The 22,582-nt window shown below is 41.6% G+C and overlaps 1 pseudogene; it reads left to right on the top strand.

Annotated features, from left to right (window-relative positions):
- Positions 1–878: 878 nt before the first annotated feature.
- Positions 879–4,493, top strand: LOC147893335 (pentatricopeptide repeat-containing protein At1g15510, chloroplastic pseudogene; annotated as a pseudogene).
- The last annotated feature ends 18,089 nt before the right edge of the window (positions 4,494–22,582 follow it).

Below are 22,582 nucleotides of genomic sequence, written 5' to 3'. Positions count from 1 at the left end.
TTACAAACGAGAGATCTTTTCATGTCTAAATTCAGAAGGAAAATATTGCTATGTTAGTATTAGGATCACATGCAAACATACAATTAAGAAACAAGTGAGTACAAGTACTCGTGAGCACTCCCTTCAAATTGGTTCTATCAAAGCAAAACAATTGTCAAGATGATTGGATGATTAATTTGCAACACCTGTGATGGAAGCCCATCCATAGGAAGTCTGACTGATTTGCAATGTGTGTGTGTGTGTGTGTGTGTGTGAGAGAGAGAGAGAGAGAGAGAGAGAGAGAGAAAACCAAACTGGAAGGGGGCCACTTGGCAAGAAACTGTGTGGGACACTTTTTTACAAAAGTGTAACTATAGCGTTGCCTGGAAGGCAGCGAATTGACCAAAAATTCAAAAAGGATATAGGGTATTGTGAAGGAAATCCTATATCTGGCAGTGCCAATTGAACTATTGTTAGCTCAGCGTAGGTTGAACTAAATAAGATAATCTACATCTTCTCGTTCGATGTCCACGCCAGCTTGGCAGTCCTAGAAAAGAGTCAATCTTGAAAGCAGCAATCTTAAGCATCTGCTAAATATGGAACAAAATTTTGTCGGATGTAAACAAGATAATCTACATCTGCTCGCTTGATGTCTGTGCCAGCTTGGCAGTCTTGGAAGGATGTGCTCTTGGAATGATTGCAATGTATGCCTTGGATAGGCATTGTGAAAAGTAGCTGTGGGAAATTCACGTGTCAATATGAATGGCAAGTGTGGGAGTTGGATGTTGCCGGGAAAAGCAAACACTTTAGCTGACTGACATGCTGTTTCGTGGACAACGACGGCAGCAATTAAGCTAGAAGTGCTAATCGCCGTATCTGCTCTGGATGCATGAGAAGGTCACATGTTGTTGTTGGGACAGCCCTTGTGAATGTGAGGAGTCGGAGGCAGAAAACGCCATGTTTGGAAAAATGTCTCAAAGGAATGTAATCACTTGCAATGCCATGATTACAGCATCTACATACAGTAAGGATGGCAATGAGGCCCTAGAGCTATATCTGGGGATGCGGATTGAAGGCTTCAAAGCAAGTAAGATCACCTTTGCTTCCTTGGGTGCCAGCTAGATGACATTTTGGGGTCAACTGTTATTCAAATGCATGGCAAGTGGGGGGATGTAGACGACATAAGGATTGTGCTTAATAGTATCCCTCGGTAGATTCTATTCAGCAGGAATGTCATAATTTAGCATACGTCCAAGATGGGAGGCCCTGGAATTCAATCAGTAAAATAGCATAAAGCCAGATACAATCACCTGTGTCAGCATTCTCAGCGTATACTATCACATGGGACATGTAGTCGATGGCAAGTTGCTCAGCTACGGCTTAACTTGCATGGTGAAACAATATGATAGCATGATTTATCCTTTTTGGCAAAGAGGACAATTAGGGGACTTCGTTACATTATGGCATTTGAACATATGTTTACTGCACGGTTGATGAGATGGACCCAAAAATAGTGCTCCTTTTTGTCATCATATGGTCGAGATTGCTTGGTGCTTGTAGAATCCATGAAGATCTGAAGGGAGTGGAGCATGCTCCCGACCAGTGTTTTAGGATTCAATCATGTGCTATTGTAAAATATTTATGGCGCAGCAGGCTTGTGGGATCATGTTGCAAAGGTGAGAAAGGCCCTTATCAGAAGTGATGTGAAAAAGAAGCATGGGTGCACCTTGGCGAGATTTCATATCTCTAAAAAATCAGATATCTGCAGAATTGCAGGCATTGAGTAGGCAGGTTAAGGAGACTCTGTACGTACCTCTTATGTAGTTAGACCTCCATGATGTGTAAAGAAGAAGAACTGGGCATATACTCAATTAGTGAACAACATCACGATATCTGTGAGAGAACAGTGGTGGGAAGATGCGTAGCTTAGAGGAGTTAGTTGCTTCTTTGGAACGGATCCCTCAGCCCCCTTCCATTGCAAACTTTACATGCATCCTGCATACGTGCAGGAAAAAGAAAAATTTAGCATATGCCAAGCGCTTGCATGCCTACATGTGCAAAATTGGACTGGAAGCTCATAGATCTCTTGGGAACCATATTGTCCCAATGTTGGTAGAAGTAGGAAGGATGTGGGATGCACAGCAGGTTTTCAATAGGTTGGTTCATCGGAATGAGTATTCTTGGAATACTCTCATCAAGGGTTATGTACAATGTGGGGAATCACAGCATGCCCTCAACCTGTACCACCAAATGCTTCAGGATTGTGTACATCCTAGCGAGTACACATTCATGGCCCTATTACAGGCTTGTGCTAGGCTGAAAGATGGGCAAAGAGGCCGAGAAATACATGCTGAGATTGCCAGAAAGGGGTTGGAAAGAGATCTTTTTGTTGGCAGCACCTTAGTTGATATGTATGCCAAATGTGGCTCACTCGTGAAAGCACGAGAAGTTTTTGACAATATTACAATTCGAGATGTAGTATTGTGGAATGCGCTCATCACAGGATATGCTGAACACCAGCTTGGTGAGGAAGCACTGGACTGTTTCAAACAGATGCTGCTGGAGGGATTCTCTCCGAATGCTGTCACATTTCTCTGCATCTTGAAAGCTTGTAGCAGCATAGAAGCCTTAGACATGGGCCAAGAAATACATGCTGAGGCTGCCATAACGGGCTTGGAAAAAGAGCTTTTTGTTGGCAATACTTTGGTCGATATGTATGCCAAATGTGGCTCACTGGCAAAAGCACGTGAAGTGCTTGACAAGCTTTTAGCTCGGGATGTAGTCTCCTGGAATGCACTAATTGCGGGATATGCTGAGCACGGGCTTGGGGAGGAAGCACTGAACTGTTTGAAACTCATGCAACTGGAGGGTCTCTCTCCGAATGCTGTCACTTTTGGTTGCAGCTTGAAAGCTTGTGGCAGCATAGGAGCCATAGACAAGGGCCTGGAAATACATGCTGAGATAAGAAGAAAGAGGTTGGAGAAAGATCTTTTTGTTGGCAGCACCTTGGTGGACATGTATGTCAAATGTGGCTCGCTTGCAAAAGCACGGGAAGTGTTTAACCAACTTCCAGTTCGAGATGTAGTTTTGTATACTGCACTAATCACAGGATATGCTGAACACGGGCTAGGTGAGGAAGCACTGAACTGTTTTGAACAAATGCAGCTGGAGGGTGTCTCTCCGGATGCTTACATGTTTGTTTCCAGCCTGAAAGCATGTGGCATCATAGGAGCCTTACACAAGGGACGAGAAATACACGCTGAGATTTGCAGAAAAGGGTTGGAAAGAGAGTTTTTTGTTGGCAACAGCTTGGTTGATATGTATGCCAAATGTGGCTCTCTTGCTAAAGCACATGAAGTGTTTGACAAGCTTCCTATTCCAGACGTAGTCTCATGGACTGCACTCATAACAGGATATGCTCAGGTAGGGGAAAGTGAGATTGTTTTCCATATGCTCAAGAGAATGAGAGCAGAAGACATAAAGCCAGACAGGGTCACATTCCAAAGTGTTCTTACTGTATGCAGTCATGCGGGTCTATTGGAGAAGGGCCAGCAGTACTTTGATGCTATGAGCAAAGAGTATGGCATCACTCCAACTATTGACCACTACACCTGCATGATTGATCTCCTTGGCCGTGCAGGGCAACTAGAGGAGGCAATAGCGATGGTTAAGAAGATGCCTTTCCATCCTAACCTTGTGGTGTGGCATACTGTGCTGGGTGCTTGTCGAAAGTGGGGTAATGTGGAGCTTGGAAGACATGCTTTTGAACATGCAGTGCAGTTGGATGAAAAAGATCCTGCAGCTTATGTCTTAATGTCTAACATCTATGCAGATGCTAATATGGAGGAGGACAAGAAGAAGATTGAGGCATTGAGAGTAAACGAACAAGCATGGAAGAACCCAGGACAGAGCTGGTGGACTGACATTGATGGAATTGTTCATTCATTTTTGGTGGGGGATACAAGACATTCTCAGAGAGAAAATATATATGCAAGGCTAGAAGATCTTTCCCTCAAAATCAGAGAGAGTGGGCATGTCCTGGATTTGCATTGGGTATCACCTGGCATATCGATTGATGCAAAGAAAGATTGGTTATGTGGGCACAATGAGACGCTGGCTATTGCGTGTGCCCTAATCAATACACCCGAAGGGTCACCCATACACGTTGTCAAAAATCTTCGTGTCTGTAATGACTGTCATGCAACCACGGCTCTTATATCAGTGATAGAGCAGCGAACTATTTTTCTCAGAGATGCAAACCGAGTTCACATCTTCAAGGAAGGGAAATGTGCTTGTGGGGATGACTATTGGTGATGCTAGTGCATATAAACTAGCCAGTGTCAATCTTATTTGCGAGAATGACAAAAAAAAGTAGCTCAAGGAAGGGAAATGTGCTTGTGGGGACGACTATTGGTGATGCTAGTGCATCTAAACTAGCCAGTGTCAATCTTATTTGTGAGAATGACAAAAAAAAAGTAGTATGAGGCGTACTCAGAAGAGGAAGATGAAATTGAGGCAGGTCGTGATTTCTTTTAGTGTCGTTCAAGATGGTGAATCTGTTACCAGAAACAAGCTGGTTTGATTTGCGAAGGATATCAAGTCTGCAATATCTATGTCTCAAAAGTTTGTAAGTTCTGCAAATGATAGTTTGTTACTTTTGGTGATTTTGGTGGATGCTTTGTTTGTGGTTTGTCCTACTGCTGATTTCTCCATTCCCTTGTGATTGTCATGATTATCCTTTTCAACTTTTGCACATTATCAAATTGCTATTACCATGTGATCACTTAAGTGAACCATCGAGAATATGTCATGGGTTACTCTAGTAATTTTGCCTATCTGGCACCATGAAGCATGTACTTTGAATCAGCTTGTACCTCAACCATCACCTATTTTGCCTCTATGTTAGGTAGGTTAGAAAACATATTCCTATCAAACTATAGGGTTAAAAAGAAGAAATTGTATACATGATACTCCAACGATAACAGTAGACTAGTCTCCTATTGTTCTCCTCTCTTTGCAATCAGTATTGACAATTGACAAACGAACAATAAAATGTTCTACCTAGCCCTAACCCTATCAACATTACATTCTTTAATGAAGCAGTGGTTTCTTATCCCATATTCAAAGTCACAAACAGAAATTTTGGATGAGAGAGAAAGAAACAATGAAGTCCTTAATGAAGCACCGGTCTTACAAAACAAAGGTGTGAGAAAAGCGTGTGTTTCTTATAAATGCTTCCAAGAGAGTAACAAAGAGAGTTCTTCATTCACATGAAAACATTGATAGAAAAGCATAAACAAACCAGAGTTTCATAGGATGGAGACAAGTGTTGGGATTTCTCGATATTTTAGGGCATGCTGTTATATACATATACATGGAGCTTATGGTGACAAGCTGAATAATTTCTTGTTATGGACCATTGGGAAGATGGCTTGAGCTAGATGTGAGCATATAAAGTTCTCTGGCTTAGTATGCAGTACTTCATGGGCCTAGTCATCCTTTCTTGCATAAAGATCGCTTTCACGATGAAGGAGCCTTGAGCAATGATGTTTTCCAACCGCCTTGAACAACTCCCTTGGCGATTTCTTTCTCTTTCGTGCACTTGTTGAGCTAAAATCGGTTCTCTACATTGTCCTTTTCTAAACTTCAAAGTTGCTGCATAGAAGCATTGTAAAATCATGATAATCTCCTAGGCCTTAGAGTTGTTTCATCATGATTCCAGAATCCAAAAACTAAATACAATGATTGTGACTATGGTACAACCTTGCGACCCCAATTTTTCTGTTTGCACATCACTACATTTATTTTCCAAAATACTTTGGTCACTTTATGAGCCATGCATGGCACTTTAGCTCCATAGAATAATCTTTCCTTCAAAACCTCACAACATCGACAACACATTACGACTTTGTATATCTTCCTTCAATTCATCTCGCGTCAATGCTCTTTTAGTGACAACTTCTACACCATCATTCTCACCCTTCCTGTGACCCGAGCCAAAGAAGCTCCACATCATTTTCAATCCGTTTTGATAGGTGTACCTAGATACAAACTAGAAAGGCCTTTTAGATTTGAATCGGGAGGCCGCTCTTATTGAGATATCGAGCTCCACTTGTGATATGTCAAGGTGACTGTTGTGCATTTATGTCACCGACTTGTTAGCTGCAGATGCAGTTGGTACACCGCCCATGAATAATAGCTGGATGACAGCTATCTGTATGTACTAGTAGTGGCTCAGTTAGTATGCCACCTTAGTTAGCTGAGTTTGGTTTGAGACCCATATATAGGGTTCACCTATTCTTTTGTACTTAGAGTTCTTTTTGGCTTACACAACTAAGAAGAGGAAAACTGTTTTCAACCTCCATTTTTGTGTATATTCCCCCATTGTGTATGTAACAAAGTTGCAAGTGAGACTCCTGTGAAGATTGTGGGAGAGAGGAAAGGAGTCTCACTTGCGGCTTTCTCACATGCACAATGGGGGAATACACACAAAGGTGGAGGCTGAAAACAGTTTTCCTCTTCTTAGTTGTGTAAGCCAAAAGAACTCTAGTACAAAGAAATAGAAGAACCCTATATGTGGGTCTCAAACCAAACTCAACTAACTAAGGTGGCATACTAACTGAGCCACGAACTAGTGTAGATAAGGATAGCTGTCATCCAGCTATTATTCGTGGGCGGTGTACCAACCGCATCTCTAGCTAACAAGTCGGTGACATAAATGCACAACAGTCACCCTGGCATATCGCGAGTGGAGCTCGATATCTCAACACTCCCCCTCGAGCTCAATCCCAATTCCTGCACACCAAGCAGGTCTCTGAACTTACGCAGCTTCTCTGCGCCCAATGCTTTTGTGAATATGTCAGCTACCTGATTCTCTGTGCTGACATAAACTAGATTAATAAGACCTAGTAAAACCTTCTCCCGCACATAGTGATAATGCACCTCAATGTGCTTTGTTCTGGCATGAAAGACTGGGTTCTTTGCCAAGTGTATGCTGCTCATGTTGTCACAATAAATGACAACTGGCCCATCTGTAGACTGATGCATATCATAGAGTAGCTTATGCAATCAAGCTACCTCACATGCAGCCATTGCTGCACCCCTGTACTCAGCCTCTGTGCTCGACAAGGCAACTGTAGGCTGTTTCTTGCTGCTCCAAGTGACTGCAGCACTCCCAAAAGAGAATACATATCCACTGGTAGATCATCTATCAGAAATACTACTAGCCCAATCAGCATCAGTGTATCCATGCAACTGTATCTGAACCCCAGCCTCATAAAATAGTCCATACTGCAATGTGGACTTCACATACCTGAGTATGCGTCTAGCCGCATCTAAATGCGGTTTCCTTGGAGCCTGCATAAATTGACTTACCAACCCAACAGCATAGCTCAAATCTGGCCTGGTAATAGTCATGTAAATCAAACTTCCTACTATGCGTCCGTACATAGTAGGGTCTTCCAGAAGCTCACCTGCATCTGTGCTCAGCTTCACATTCTTGCAGATATTGATATCTGGCACAAACGCATTGGTCATGTTAATATACAGCGACTTAAATCAATGCAAGCCCAAAATATTGTTGCAGGATTGCCTAAATTCAAGGTTGCAAAAATGCACAAGGTTTGTGAAGCCTGTCAATTTGGGAAACAGGTAAGGAAACCTTTTCCTAGGCATGTTCAAGAGAGTAAAAAGCCATTGGAATTAATCCACTCTGATGTGTGGACTACAAAAGCTGCATCTATTGGAGGCTGTCACTATTTTGTCACATTTATTGATGACTTCAGCAGAAAACTGTGGGTGTATTTTATGAAAAAGAAAAGTGAAGTGTTTGGGCACTTCAAAGCTTTTGAAGCTATGGTTGAAAAAGAAACAGGCCTGCAAATAAAATGCCTAAGGTCAGATGGAGGGGGAGAGTACCTCTCAAATGAGTTTGCAAGGTTCTTGCAGGAGCATGGTATAAAGCAGCAATATTCATGCAGTCATACCCCACAGCAAAATGGAATTGTAGAAAGGAAAAACAGGCATATTGGAGAGGTATCTCGGGCTATGCTAAATGAAAAAGATCTACCAGATTATTATTGGGCTGAAACAGTTACTACAGCAGTCTATATAATGAACAGGACTCCCACTGCAGCAATACATGGCATGACGCCAGAGGAGATGTATACTGGTAGAAAACCAGATATTTCTCATTTGAAGATTTTTTGTTGCATTGCCTATGTCCATGTGCCAGATGAGTTGAGGTCCAAGTTGGATCCAAAAGCTGAGAAGTGCATCTTTATTGGTTATTCTCTGCATCAGAAAGGGTATAGATGCTATAACCCTTCTACACGTAAGTTCACAATGAGCAGAGATGTTGTTTTTGATGAGATGAGCAGCTGGTATAAACCAGTAAATGTGATGATTGATGTAGATGCACAAAATGGTAATGGTGCACAGAATGCACAACAGCAATCACAAAATATCAGTGGACCTGGAGTGTCCTCTACCAGTGGTTCACATACTTCGCCATGGACAGGCAGATTGAGATCAGGAGAATCCCCTCAAAGCAATGCAGAGAGTGGTATGCAGGTATCACGAAAAGGAAAAGAGAAGGTAGATCAGCCCATGTATGATGTGAATGCAGGTCACTCTTGTGTGGATGGTGAATCCAGTGACTCAGAACAGAGCATTGATGATGAGTTGGATATTCCTTCTGTTGGTACACCTAGAGTAAGGAAGACCAGGGATGTTTTGAGAGCACCTGGAAGTGAGACTATTTTGCGCAGGTCTACCAGGGTTAGGTATCCTGTGGATAGGCTGAAATATGATGGATTTACAGCCATTCACTATGCCTATATGGTCAAAGTGATACAGGAACCAGAACCCACTTCTTTTGAGCAAGCCATGGAAAATGAAAAATGGGAGAAAGCCATGGATGAAGAAATGGATGCCTTGGATGCTAATGCTACATGGGAATTGGTGCCTTTGCCTAAAGGCAAGAATGCAATTGGTTGTAAGTGGGTTTATAAGATCAAGCACAATGCAGATGGTTCTGTGAATAGATACAAGGCAAGATTAGTTGTCAAGGGGTATGCACAGACATATGGCATTGATTATGAAGAAACTTTCAGCCCGGTTGCAAGGATGGCAACCGTAAGAGCAGCCATTGCTATGGCCAGATGGATGTAAAGAATGCCTTCTTGCATGGTGATTTGCAAGAAGAGGTCTTTATGGAGCAGCCAGCAGGTTATGTTCATGCTACTCATCCTGAGTTTGTTTGCAGGAGGTTGAAGAAAGCCTTGTATGGCTTGAAGCAAGCACCTAGAGCATGGTCTGACAAGATAGGATAGTATCTTGTCACTATTGGCTTTCAGATTTCCAAGGCAGATTTCTCACTCTATGTGAGAAAAACAGAGAAAGGGATTATGCTGTTGGTCATTTATGTTGATGATTTGATCATCACAGGTGATAGTGATGAAGATATCCTTCATGTGAAAATGCTATTGAGGCAGAAGTTTGAGATGAAGGATTTGGGAGAGCTGCGTTATTTCTTGGGCATTGAGGTGATTAGATCACCAAGTGGGATACAGCTCTTGCAGAGGCAGTATGGATTGGACATGCTATCCAAATATGGGATGACAGGCTGTAAGCCTATTTCCGCACTCAATTCGGGCATGTCTGCATCCAACGTAAACATCCTGCCCTTCTTCTTTCCTTTTGCTATCAAGCGACCATTATTTTTCATATCCTCAACAAAGCATCCATGAGGATTAAATCTGACCTGCAAGCCCTGCTCAACCATCTGACCAATAGAAACCAGGTTCTTGGTGATGTTCGAGACATGAAATACATCAGACAAGTATTTCTTTTTCCCATCCTGCATAGACAAAGGAATTTTGCCAATCTGCACAATAGGATGTGCAGTATCATCACCAGTCTCCACAAATCCTGGTTTTTCCATTTTCCTTGCATCCTGCATCCATTCAGCGTGACCTGTCATGTGGTTTGACGCACCTGAGTCAACATACCACACATCATTTTGTTCTTCTGCACTTGTCACAGAATTGGTCATATGCTGCACCATAAATAGATGCTCATTTCTATCATCACCCTGCCTGCCAGAAGATGCATAATTGCCTTGCTACAATTTTCAATTCATAATGTCATTCTGCTTTTTATAGCAGTCCTTAGCCATATGACCCATTTTGCCACAATAGTAGCATTCAATATTGCTGTTTGCATTTTGGCCTCTCTGCCATCCACCACGGCCTCTTTGGCTCCCCCTGCCTCTAGAGTTACCATGTCCTCCTGCATAGGACTGGTTTTCTTGCGTTTGCTGCATATTCTGATTTCTACCACGGCCTGCAGATTGGCCTCCTCTACCTCTGCCTCTACCTCTGCTAGCATTTGAGTAGAAGACAGTTTCTTTTGAAGTTCCTGCTGAAGAAGATGCACCCCCATTTCTCTACTCTTCAGAAATTAGAAGAGCAATCAACTCCTCAAAATCAGGAAATTTTTCAAGGACGGCAATGAATGTCCGGAACTATGCATAATCCTTTCCTAGACCATTCAAGGTCACAGAAACCAAATCATCATCATCCACTGGCGACCCAATGGAAGCAAGTGCATCTGCAATTTTCTTCACTTTCATGTGGTAGTCATTTATGCTCAAATTTTCTCTTTGCACATTGTGCAACTCCTGTTTGAGTTGCATTTTCCTGGCTTGCGTATTTGTGCTATACATTTTTGCCAAAGTATCCCATGCCTCCTTTGGCGTATTTGCATCTTGAATATACACTATCATGGAGTCCGAAATACTGATAGACAGCCAGTACATAACTTTCCTGGCTCTCTCATGCCATCCTTTAAATGCCTGCATTTCCTGTTGAGTGGGAACATTAGGAAGAACAGGTTCTTCTTCATTTCCTGTAATGAATTCCCAATAGCCTTTTCCCATCAAGAAATTCGTCATTCTAAACTTCCATGCCTGGAAGTTCTTGTCAAGCTTTTCAGTGACAATCTGTGAAAGAGAATCAGATGCCATTACAGAACACTGCAAAATATTCTGTCACTGCAAAAAACACAGCTTTTGCCTCACACGGGCAGATCTGCAAAACTGACGAAAGTGGTATTTCACCACACAGTCACTTCCTAGTGACGATTTTGCATCAACAGGCGACAGGCATGAATCTGCAACTCCCAATATCTCTACACACAGGCATAAGATGCAATTTCTACGGCACCTTTCCACCGACTAGCCGCGCAGTGGTCGCACAGCAAAAAACAGGGCCTTTTTCTGAGTGCCTGAGAAGAACTTCCACCTTCAAAACGGGCCCCGAAATGGCCTCAAATCAGAGCATATACTGCGCTCTCGCCACACCGCGAAGGGCGTCTCAATCTGAAACAGTGCACTCCTGCACTTCTGGCTGTGCTACCTGCAGAGATTTGCTCCCAAACTCGAAATAGGAAAGCAACACTGGTCCTCTTACCAGGACACCACGAACTTGGCTTGCTTTCTTGAGCTCCTTACCACAAACAAGGCTCTGATACCATGTGAAGATTGTGGGAGAGAGGGAAGGAGTCTCACTTGCGGCTTTCTCACATGCACAATGGGGGAATACACACAAAGGTGGAGGCTGAAAACAGTTTTCCTCTTCTTAGTTGTGTAAGCCAAAAGAACTCTAGTACAAAGAAATAGAAGAACCCTATATGTGGGTCTCAAACCAAACTCAACTAACTAAGGTGGCATACTAACTGAGCCACGAACTAGTGTAGATAAGGATAGCTGTCATCCAGCTATTATTCGTGGGCAGTGTACCAACCGCATCTCTAGCTAACAAGTCGGTGACATAAATGCACAACAGTCACCCTAGCATATCGCGAGTGGAGCTCGATATCTCAACAACTCCTTCCTTCTCTCCCACTCTCTTCACATGGTATCAGAGCTCGATTCGTGGTAAGGAGCTCAAGAAAGCAAACCAAGTTCACGGTGTCCTAGTAAGAGGATCAGTGTTGCTTTCCTTTTTTTTCGAGTTTGGGAGCAAATTTCTGCAGGTAGCACAGCCGGAAAGTGCAAGGGTGCACTATCTCAGATTGGGACGTCCTTCGTGGTGTGGCGAGAGGACAATATATGCTACGGGAGAGGATGAAGCCTTTGGTGAAATTATTTTTTGGATTCGACACCATTTCGGGACCGTTTTGGTGGCGGAAGTTTTTCGCAGGCACTCAAGAAAGTGCCCTGTTTTTTATGTGCGACCATTGTTTTGCAAGTCGGTGAAAAGTTATCGCAAAAATTACATCATATGCCTGTGCGCAGAGATATTGGGAGTGACAAAATCATTTTTATTACCTGTTGATGCATAATCGTCACTAGGAAGTGACTATGTGGTCAAATACCACTCTCGTCAGTTTTGCAGATTTGTCCTTGTGAGGTAGAAGTTGTGTTTTTTTGTAGTGACAGAATATTTTGCAGTGACAGAATATTTTGCAGTGTTCTGTAATGGCGTCTGATGCTCTTTCACAAATTGTCACTGAAAAGCTTGACAAGAACAACTTCCAAGCATGGAAGTTTAGAATGACGAATTTCCTTAAGGGAAAAGGATATTGGGAGTTCATTATTGGAGCTGAACAAGAACCAGTTATTTCTAATGTTCCCAATCAACAAGAGTTACATGCATTTAAAGGCTGGCATGAGAGAGCCAGAAAAGTTATGTACTGGCTGTCTATCAGTATTTTAGATTCTATGATTATGCATATTCAGGATGTAAGCATGCCGAAGGAGGCATGGGATACTTTGACAAATACGCAAGCCACGAAAATGCAGCTCAAGCAAGAGTTGCATAATGTGTAGAGAGAAAATATGAGCATCAATGATTACCACATGAAGGTGAAGAAGATTGCAGGTCGCTAGTGAAAGATGATTTAGTTTCTGTGACCTTGAATGGTCTAGAAAAGGATTATGCACGATTCCGGACATCCATTGCTGTCCGTGAGAATTTTCCTGATTTTGAGGAGTCGATTGCTCTTCTAATTTCTGAAGAGTAGAGAAATGGTGGTGCATCTTCTTCAGGAGGAACTTCAAAAGAAGCTATCTTCTACTCAAATGTTGGAAGAGGTAAAGGCAGAGGTAGAGCAGGCTGATTTGAAGGCTGTGGTAAAAATCAGAATATGCAGACGAAAACCAGTCCTATGGAGGAGGATGTGGTAACTTTAGAGGCAGGGGGAGCCAAAGAGGTCGTGGTGGATGGCAAAGAGACCAAAATGCAAACAAAACTAGTAGACAGGGTGATGACAGAAATGAGCAACTGTTTATGGTGCAGCACACGACCAATTTTGTGACAAGTGCAGAAGAAAGCAATGATTTGTGGTATGTTAACTCAGGTGCATCAAACCACATGATAGGTCATGCAGAATGGATGCAGGATGCAAGGAAAATGGAAAGACCAGGATTTGTGGAGACTGGTGATGATACTACACATCCTATTGTGCAGATTGGTAAAATTCCTTTGTCTATGTAGGATGGAAAAAAGAAATACCTATATGATGTATTTCATATCCCGAATATCACCAAGAACCTGGTTTCTGTTGGTTAAATGGTTGAGCAGGGCTTGTAGGTCAGACTTAATCCTCATGGATGCTTTGTTGAGGATATGAAAAATAAAGGTCGCTTGATAGCAAAAGGGAAGAAGAAGGGTAGGATGTTTACATTGGATGCGGACATGCCTGAATTAAGTGCAGCAATGTTTGTACATGGGACCGGTGTAGTTGCAAATATTAATATCTGGCATAAACGCATTGGTCATGTTAATGTACAACGACTTAAATTAATGCAGGCCCAAAATATTGTTGCAGAATTACCTAAGTTCAAGGTTGCAGAAATGCATAAGATATGTGAAGCCTGTCAATTTGGAAAACAGGCAAGGAAACCATTTCCTAGACATGTTCAAGAGAGTAAGAGGCCATTGGAATTAATCCACTCTGATGTGTGGACTACTAAAGCTGCATCTATTGGAGGCTGTCATTATTTTGTCACTTTTATTGATGACTACGGTAGAAAAGTTTGGGTGTATTTTATGAAAAAGAAAAGTGAAGTGTTTGGGCATTTCAAAGCTTTTAAAGCTATGGTTGAAAAAGAAACGGGCCTGCAAATAAAATGCCTAAGGTCAGATGGAGGGGGAGAGTACCTCTCAAACGAGTTTGTAAGTTTCCTGCATGAGCATGGCATAAAATAGCAATATTCATGCAGTCATACCCCATAGCAAAATGGACTTGCAGAAAGGAAAAACAGGCATATTGGAGAGGTATCTCGTGCCATACTCAACGAAAAAGACGTGCCAGATTATTATTGGGCTGAAGCAGTTGCTACAGTAGTGTACATAATGAACAGGACTCCCACTGTAGCAATACATGGCATGACGCCAGAGGAGAGATATACTTGTAGGAAACTAGATATTTCTCATTTGAAGATTTTTTGTTGCATTGCCTATGTTCATGTGCCAGATGAGTTGAGATCCAAGTCGAATCCAAAAGCTGAGAAGTGCATCTTTATTGGTTATTCTCTGCGCAGCAGAAAGGGTATAGATGCTATAACCCTTCTACTCGTAAGTTTACATTAAGCAGAGATGTTTTTTATGAGATGAGCAGCTGGTATAAACCAATAAATGTGATTGATGATGTAGATGCACAAAATGGTAATGCTGCATAGAATTCATAGCAACAATCACAAAATATTAGTGGACCTGTAGTGTCCTCTAGCAATGTTTCACACACTTCGCCATGGACATGGAGATTGAGATCAGGAGGATCTCCTCAAAGCAATGCAGATAGTGGTATGCAAGTATCACGAAAAGGAAAAGAGAAAGTAGATCAACCCATGGTTGATGTGAATGCAAGTTACTCTTATGTGGATGGTGAATCCAGTGGCTCAGAACAGAGCCTTGATGATGAGTTGGGTATTCCTTCTATTGTTACACCTAGAGTAAGCAAGACAAGGGATGTTTTGAGTGCACCTGGTAGTAAGCCTATTTTACGCAGGTCTACCAGAGCTAGGTATCTTGTGGATAGGCTGAAATATGATGGATTTACAGCCATTCACTATGCCTATATGGTCAAAGTGATATATGAACCAAAACCTACTTCAGCCATGGGAAAAGGAAAATGGGAGAAAGCTATGGATGAAGAAATGGATGCCTTGGAAGCAAATGCTACATTAGTAATTGGTGCCTTTGCCTAAAGACAAGAATGCAATTGGCTACAAGTGGGTTTATAAGGTGAAGCACAATGCAGATGGTTCTGTGAACAAATACAAGGCAAGATTAGTTGTCAAGGGGTATGCACAAACATATGGCATTGATTATGAAGAAACATTCAGTCTAGTTGCAAGGATGGCAACCGTAAGAGCAGTCATTGCTATGGCTACATCAAAGGGATGGTCTTTACATCAGATGGATGTAAAGAATGCCTTCTTGCATGGTGATTTGCAAGAAGAGGTCTATATGGAGCAGCCACCAGGTTATGTTCATGCTGTTTATCTTGAGTTTGTTTGCAGGTTAAAGAAAGCCATGTATGGCTTGAAGCAAGCACCCAGAGCATGGTCTGACAAGATAGGATAGTATCTTGTCACTATTGGCTTTCAGATTTCTAAGGCAGATTTCTCACTTTATGTGAGAAAAACACAGAAAGGCATTATTCTGCTTGTCATTTATGTTGATGATTTGATCATCACAGGTGATAGTTATGAAGATATCCTTCATGTGAAAATGCTATTGAAGCAGAAGTTTGAGATGAAGGATTTGGGAGAGCTGCATTACTTCTTGGGCATTGAGGTGATTAGATCCACAAGTGGGATATGACTCTTGCAGAGGCAGTATGGATTGGACATGCTGTCCAAATATGGGATGACACACTGTAAGCCTATTTCAGTTCCTTTGGAGCAAAATGTGAAGCTGAGCACAGATGCAGGTGAGCTTCTGGAAGACCCTACTATGTACAGATATATAGTAGGAAGTTTGATTTATATGACCATTATCAGGCCAGATTTGAGATATGCTGTTGGTTTGGTAAGTCAGTTCATGCAGGCTCCAAGAAAACCGCATTTGGATGCGACTAGACGCATACTGAGGTATGTGAAGTCCACATTGCAGTATGGACTATTTTATGAGACTGGGGTTTAGATACAGTTGCATGGATACACTGATGCTGATTGGGCTGGTAGTATTTCTGATAGACGATCTACCAGTGGATATATGTTCTCTTTTAGGAGTGCTGCAGTCACTTGGAGCAACAATAAACATCCTACAGTTGCCTTGTCGAGCACAGAGGCTGAGTACAGGGGTACAGCAATGGCTGCATGTGAGGTAGCTTGGTTGCATAAGCTACTTTATGATATCCATCAGTCTACAAATGGGCCAGTTGTCATTTATTGTGACAACATGAGCAGTATACACTTGGCAAATAACCCAGTCTATCATGCTAGAATAAAGCACATTGAGGTGCATTATCACTATGTGCGGGAGAAGGTTCTAGTAGGTTTTATTGATCTAATTTATGTCAGCACAGAGAATCAGGTAGTGACATATTGACGAAGGCATTGGGTGCATAGAAGCTGCGCAAGTTCAGAGACATGCTTGTATGCAAGAATTGGGATTGAGCTCGAGGGGGAGTGTTGAGATATCGAGCTCCGCTCGTGATATGCTAGGGTGACCGTTGTGCATCTATGTCATCGACTTGTTAGCTTCAGATGCAGTTGGTACACCGCCCATGAATAATAGATGGATGACAGCTATCTTTATGTACTCTAGCTAGTGGCTCAGTTAGTATGCCACCTTAGTTAGCTGAGTTTGGTTTGAGACCCACATATAGGGTTCACCTATTCTTTTGTACTTAGAGTTCTTTTTGGCATACACAACTAAGGGCTTCAAGTTTTAAAGTGCCTATTGTTAATCCATCTTCGTGGCATTTTCTTGAGCAAAAGATAGAGATTTATAATTAAATACAACATCAAAGAGATATAATTAAGTACACAATCCTTCCATGCAATGCTACATGAAACAATTACTTGCATATAATACTGGTATTATTATCGATATTACACTTTGCACCCTAGTAATAGTGATTAACAATTCTTTAAGAAGGAACTGGTTCCTTAACAAGATTGGAGTGGTAGCCCAAGAATACTAGTATAATAGCTAGGTTGTGTGCTAGCATAGAAATGTACTCTAGTAATTGTAACGTCTTCCAATGAAAATGTGCATGTACATCGCACGAGAAACATGCTGCCCGATATTTCGAGTACATTTCAATGTGAATAGACAAGCTTACTATTATGCCAGTATTCTTTGCGCTACCACTCTAACCTTAGTAAGGAACCGATTCATGCTTAAATAATTCTTAAACTCATTGCTACTAGGAGAAATAACTACTTGCATGATACTACTATAATAGAGGTATTATACAATGCATGTTATTGCTCAAGTATCCTACTAGAGCAATACCAGTGTACATTAGAATGCTTTATAGTTATTTCCAGTTGATGAAATGGATGACATTGATACTAATGAATAGATTTTGGGCCAAAAGCGGAGAGGCCCCATAACTCATTGCATATGACGGACAATAGTAGAAATTCAAGACAAGGGGTTTAGATCACGAGATGGTGGGGACATTGAAATATTGGAACAAAGTTTATGGAGGAAGAAGAGGTGTAACACATCACCAAGGACATTGGTGCAAACCACCACCAAGAAGAAGAAAAACGGCAAAGAATGGATCAAGAAAAAGATAGCCGCTCCTAGTGCAGCAATGACTTCTCAACATGGATGACTTGCCCACCATGACCCTGAAGTAGTAGCAGTGCAAAACAAGTTGAACAAGTAGGAGAGCTGTTTGGAAATGATGAGGAAGGGACATATGGGTACTCCTATAAACCTAAAGCCTACAAATGCTTGAAGTCATTATGACACATCTTCCTAAATGTTGTAAATCTCATTTACTAGATAATGAATACATTCCTTTACATTTTTGTGCTTAACTATATTTACGTCATTTTGACTTTACAAGTGCAAGTGGCGTGTATATTTGTAACAAGATTTGAATGCATGTAGGTAGATGAGGTTGGTGTTTGCATTTTAATGTCAATATAATACAATTGGTGGAACAACATCTTTGTGCCATGTTTACATTCTATTGTCAATACTTCTATCAACAAGCATCTGCTACATCTATCTTTGAGTCTATCACTGATATAATAACAATATAGATAGGCAATACACTATAACATAGGTAATGCAATAGGAACAAAACCAATTTGGGGTCCAACTACATCTACATCATTTTAATTCTAATCAGATGCTACAAGCATGTGTATTTATAACAAGATTAGAATGCTTGTATGTTGATGAGGTTGTTAATATAATATAGTAGCATCTTGCAATATGTTTGCATTATATCACCAATAACAATACTTTTGTCAATAGGGATCTGCTGCATCTATCTTTAAGTCTATTGCCTTTAAAATACCAATACAATATAATATAGATAATATCTCAACATATGGTGTTCCCAGTTTATGGTGATTTGAGTTTGTGTTGGGATTGCATTTCTTCTCAGTGTATTTGTAAATGTGACTGTGTTCCCAGCTATAAAGGCATTTCTTGGTAGCTCTGCAAGTCTCATCATGTTTTTGGTGCCTCCACAAAGGATTAAACTCTAGCTAGGCCTTTAGTTTATAAGACCAAAACCATTGGTGTTTGATCATTAGACATCATGGCTCACGACTTCCTATTGTTTCATGGGACACCTGGCAAGGATGTCGAGAAATTTATGGAACAGTTGGAAATTACTTGTTTGATCTAGAATCGGCAAGACAAAGCCATGATGTTATAGGTCTTGCTTATTGTGTGAAAGATGAGGCAATGCGATGGTTTCATGCCTATGAAGCCACTCAAGCAGCAAATAATCCTAGCACTTGAATTAGCAAGGGATGCATTCTCACGGCACTACAGAAGGGTAGAAGATCCAAGTAAGTTGTGGCATGAAAAACATAATTTCATACAAAAAGGTCCCCTTGATGCATATATTTAGGACTTCAGCCGCTTGTGGGATTGCTGGTGTGTGTCACTAGGGAATGAGCAACCTCCTGCCATGGCAAAAAAGGAGAAATTCATTGCCACACTCAGAGGCCCTTTAGGGATGAAGCTGGAACTGAAACATGTAGCCAATTTTTAGGAAGCAGTGGATCTCTCAAAGGCAAAAGAGAGTGGCAAATAATTAGAATGGAGGAGTTGACTGAGTACAGCAAAATTTGCCAAGGAGAGAGGAACAGTCATCTATGAACACTTTGGTTGCACATGCAGAAACAAAGAATCAGAGAATGATAGTTTGTGTAAAGAAATGCATGAGGTGGTGGACTTGTTCAAAATCTTAGTCTGAATATGTTGGGTGGAGCAGGAAGAGGGGACCCAAGCCACTATATCAAAATCCAGATAATAGACAAGACCTAGGGGCAGGAAGAGGTGCATCACAAAGGAGGTTTGAACCCTCTCAATGTTATAATTGTAGGGATTGGGGCCATACTAGTCCAAATTATGATAAGCCTCCATGTAGAGGTGGAGACATGTTTCCTTTATCAATCAATTTGAATAATTGGGCAAATGATTTTGGAATAGAGATAAAGGGAATGCTTGGAACAAGTGGTTTGACACCTGAGAAAAAAGGAAAGGGGAAGATAGATGAAAATTAGGCTGATGTTTAATCGATACATCTAGAAGATCTTGAAGTGATGCCAATGAAGAGGGCAAGAGAAAAAGAACCAAAAAATGGACATGGTGATGCAAAGAAGGGAAAACAGAAGGAAGGGGATTCTACCTCAAGCTGCTGATGTACTTTTGAGCTCCTCATTCAAGGAAAGTGATATCTTCTACTAATGTACTGTGTGAGTGTATAGCCTACAAGTTTATACTTCTCATGATTATGAATAAGATAGCCTTTCATTATGTCTTCATTTATGTATCACCCTAACCTTCTCTCTCCCTCTTTCCACCATGTTTCTAACAAAAGAAATGAAAGAAAGTCCATCCTTCCTTGGGCATTTTTGCATAGGGAGAGCCTTGAGGGCTTCCAAGGGCTTTAAATATGTGAAGGGTGCCTCTAACTGTGCCATGATGTCTGCTCACTAGCCACTAGGATGCTAGCTCGCCAGCCTTGAGTCACTCAATGGAGGCTAGGTCTATCTTGAGTGCTCTCTTGCTCTCTTGAAGGGTCTTCCTACATTGTAGTGTGAGGGATTAGAGCTTTATGCTACTTTGTTGAATGGCGTTGCATTGTGAGGGACTAGAGCTTTATTCTGCTCTATTGAATGGCATTATCCTGCTCTATTGAATGACCTCGCCACCCCCTGAGTCACTCAATGGAGGCTAGGTCTGTCTTGAGTGCTCTCTTGCTCTCCTAAAGGGTCTTCCTACATTGCAGTGTGAGGGATTAGCCTGGACAATGTACTGGGAAAGAAAGCCTTCACTGCATTTTCACTACAGCCAAAAAGTTTAGCCACTATGGTAACACCAGTGATCAGGAGGAGGACTCAGAGTACTTTGAGTACAAGCCATGGTGGGAAGAAGAAGAAGAGCAAGATGATGAGGAACATCATGCTCCATCAGAGCATGCCACTGAGCTTTCCCAAGATGAAGTGGATGAAGTTGAAGAACAATCCCTTTTTAAGGCATAGTTGGCAAGTGCAGTGGGCACCTTCACACAATTGACACAAAATCTTGCGGACATTTGAACACCCCTTGGACTCTCTGGTGCAGGTGCGGGTACGCGGGTGTAAAGGGGACCATGACAACCTGCACTCAGACTTCAGATCGCAACTCAATGGTATGGATAGAGGTGGGCATGGTACGGATAAAGGCAAAGGAGTAGTGGACTCAATTAAAGTGAACTAGCAGGTGAGGCTTGGTATGGGTGCGTCAATTTTACGAGCAAAAACCTATGAGCAGGTTTATCCCTTCCAAGAGATTTTAAAAATTGTATTTCTCTAGGAAACATGGTTTTTACACTTTTATTTTCATTAGAACTAGATCCCTTTATCATAAAAATATACAGAATTGTCACTCATTCAATTTTACATAATATAAATTTTCTTCTTGATAGACATCCTTTGTACCCCTGTTATTACCTTTCAAAAGTGTTGAAAAATAACTCCTTTAAGAAGCATCCCTCATAATCACTCTCAATGTAATAATATTATACATATATAACTACTTATTAAACACATTTATATCAATATGACAAGAGCTTTCTAGTTGCTCATCCTTGGTATACCACAATGGTAAAAGCCAGAGCTCATGTAGTCATTCCAGATCAATTGGCTCAAGGACAAGATGTGGAAGGTGTGTTTTTGGTTGGAGTGCAAAGCTCATTCCTTTGCATTGACCTTGCTGCCTCATCCTCCTTGGTGGAAAGTAGCTAACCGGTTCCTTTATGTGCATTATGTTGATTACCACACTTCTTTTCCCCCTCTCCCAGATGCTCTATCTCTATAAGAATTTGAACGATCGGCATCCTTGCAAGAGCACCAAGATCTGAACCTACCACCAAGGATGACAATCCGCAAAGCAGCTACCACGAGAATAGTAGTCTGAGCAAGTTCGACTAGAACCATCAGATGCAATGGTTGGTGGACTTAGAATAAACATGCAGGCAAGAGCGACATTAGCAGTGGCACGTAAATGCCATGTGTTAAGGCATTAACAATGCACGGGGTTATCATGGAGTTAGCGTGGATTCCTAGAGCCACAAGTACCCACAACCACATGCGAATGGTGGTTGCAATTGCACATTGTATATCCATGTGACTAGCATCCCTTGGCATTCTATTCATGTATTCAAATTTTGTAGAGATGTGTCTCTTTCCACATTCTTGAGTATCTGTGTATTCCGCATTCACGTGAGTATGTGTTCCATGTATCCCAGAGCATCTTTCTTTTAAGGTGTTACAGAGATGTTCATCTTGTTTGAGGACTACAACTAGATCTCTGTATAATGCTATGGTACTTTGGATAAATGGCTCTTATACTGACTCCTCTAGACCATCGTCAGCTTGATTTAGTAATCAAAGTTCTGAGAGTGTTCTCAACGGAAGTAAGAATGGAAGAAGGAGAGAGAGAGAGACAAAGAGCCACACAAGTTTTGGTGGGTGCAGAACAACCCTAATCTTCTTTTTAATTCAGTTATATATGTGTTTGAGTATTGTACATAACTGGGGTAAAGGCACAGTGACCTTAAACCCCCACAACCTCCCACTTAAAGGACAATGTGCCTTTAAGGGAGTGGGACAATGTGCCTTTAAGGGAGAATAACTAGTGAGCATACTATCCAATGCCCATCAATACACGACAATACTCAAACCGCTGACTAGGTAGACTCTTCGTCAGCATATCTGTAGGGTTATCATCTGTATGAACCTTGAAAAGCTCTATGCGCTTGTCCTCAAGTACCTCCCTGATGAAATGGTACCTGACCTCAATGTGTTTGGTCTTTGCATGAAAGACCGATTCCGTGCTAACTGAATAGCACTCATGGAATCACTATGCAATGTCGGTAAACCTATATGAATCCCCAAATCTCC

The sequence above is a fragment of the Dipteris shenzhenensis genome, chromosome 15 (assembly GCF_047967505.1).
Source record: "Dipteris shenzhenensis isolate YYH24624 ecotype China chromosome 15, Dip_SZ_1.0, whole genome shotgun sequence".
NCBI lineage: Eukaryota > Viridiplantae > Streptophyta > Polypodiopsida > Gleicheniales > Dipteridaceae > Dipteris > Dipteris shenzhenensis.
This window is presented reverse-complemented; position numbering and strand designations above follow the sequence as displayed.